At 41.7% G+C, this 1,864-nt stretch overlaps 1 non-coding gene across 1 annotated transcript; it reads left to right on the top strand.

Moving 5' to 3' along the window:
* Positions 1 to 210: 210 nt before the first annotated feature.
* LOC136380216 (U6 spliceosomal RNA) lies at positions 211 to 317 on the top strand. The gene has a single exon (XR_010746892.1). It is a non-coding gene; the product is annotated as a U6 spliceosomal RNA (small nuclear RNA).
* The last annotated feature ends 1,547 nt before the right edge of the window (positions 318 to 1,864 follow it).

The following is a 1,864-nucleotide window of genomic DNA, read 5'->3' as shown; positions in this document are numbered from 1 at the left end:
CCTTGCTCAAGGGCCCTCTTGTAGACAAAACACAGGCAATACGGGAGCTAGACTTACCTTTCCTTGAAATTACCTATCTGGTGGGGAAACTGATGGATAAGAACAAGGTAACATAAACAAAGGGCACTGCCAGCCTCTGAAATGTGTGCTGAGATGAGTGCCTCCATGTATTGGAAAACCTCTCTTGCTGATTTGGAGCCTTAGTACAGGGCATTCTTTCTGGCATCACATAGGCTAAAATTGGGATGATATGAAGAATATTAGTATGGCCCCTGCGCAAGGGTGACAAACAATTTTGTGAAAAGTTCCATGTTTTTATATGTGGAATTAAAAAAACTCAGAGAAAAAACAAACTTGTGGTTACCAAAGGTTGGGGGGGGGAGGGGGTGGGGGGTAAGGGAATTGGAGGAAGATTATCCAAAGATACAAACTTACATTTATAAGATAAATAAGTACAACATAATGACTATAGTTAGCACTGTTGCATGATATACTTGAAAACTGCTAAATATGTAGTAGATCCTAAAAGTTGCATCACAAGGAAGAACAAAAATTTTTTCTAAACGTTTGAGGTAATGTATATTAACTAAACTTGTGGTGGTAACATTTCTCAATATATGTACATCAAGTCATTATACTGTACACAATTTATACAATGCTGTATGTCAATTATAGTTCAATAGAACTAAAAAAAAAGAACAGCAGGAAATGCATAAAATTTTACAAGTTCAAACCCTGTGTTGCCTATTGTATTAGTTTTCAATTGTTGCATAACAAATTACCACAAATTTAGCTGCTTAAAACACCAAGACAGAAGTCTGGGCAGGCTTAGCCATATTCTCTGCATAGAGTGTCACAAGGCCTAAATCAAGGTGTCAGCTGGGCTGGGCTCTCATCTGAAGGCTCTGGGGAAAAATCTCCTTGTTACCAGAATTCAGTTCCTTGGACGTGAAGGACTGAGATCCCATTTTCTTTCCGGCTACCTAGAAACTACCTGCATTCCTTAGCTCATGGCTCACTGGTTCCATCTTCAAAGCCAATAATTATGGGCTGAACCCTTTCTGGCTTAGACTCTGTCTTCCTTCCTCTTCTATGTCAGCCAGACAAAAAACTCTGCTTTTAAAGGACTTGTGTGATTAGATCGGATGTACCAGGAAAGTAAGGTCAACTAATTAGTAATCTTAATTACATCTTACATAAATAATGGAACAACAATAAAAAATTATATCTGAAAAATCACTTTTGCCGTGTAACATAACATAGTCACAGGAGTAACACCAGGGGTAGAGATCATGGGGCCATCTTAGAATGCTAGATTTTGTCCTGTACCACTGATCTTCTTTTCTATTAGAAATACCATTCTAAAATTGTTTTTAGAGTTGTTTTTAAAAACAAGTGCTGCCAGCCAGTGATTCTGAGCCTGCTTTCCAGATTGCAATGATTAAGAATAGGATACCACAGAGAATACCAAAAGTAAAGTTAGAGGAACTGGCCAGCTGGCTCAGTGGTAGAGCATCGGCCCCATGTGTGGAAGTCCTGGGTTTGATTCCCAGCCAAGGCACACAGGAGAAGTGCCCATCTGTTTCTCCACCCTTCCCCCTCCCCTTTCTTTCTGTCTCTCTCTTTTCCTCCTGCAGCCAAGGCTCCACTGGAGCAAAATTGGCATGGGCACTGGGAATGGCTCCATGCCCTCCTCCTCAGCAGCTAGAATGGCTCCGGTTGTAATGAAGCAACACCCCAGATGGGCTGAGCATCGCCCCCTGGTGGGCATGCCGAGTGGATGCCGGTTGGGCGCATGCAAGAGTGTGTCTGCCTCTCTGCTTCTCACTTCGGAAAAACACAACAACAACAAAAAGGTAGAGGA

This window comes from Saccopteryx leptura, chromosome 8 (genome assembly GCF_036850995.1).
Source record: "Saccopteryx leptura isolate mSacLep1 chromosome 8, mSacLep1_pri_phased_curated, whole genome shotgun sequence".
NCBI classification, from domain to species: Eukaryota; Metazoa; Chordata; class Mammalia; order Chiroptera; family Emballonuridae; genus Saccopteryx; species Saccopteryx leptura.
The sequence above is the reverse complement of the archived record's forward strand: the minus strand, read 5'-3'. Positions and strand labels throughout refer to the sequence as shown.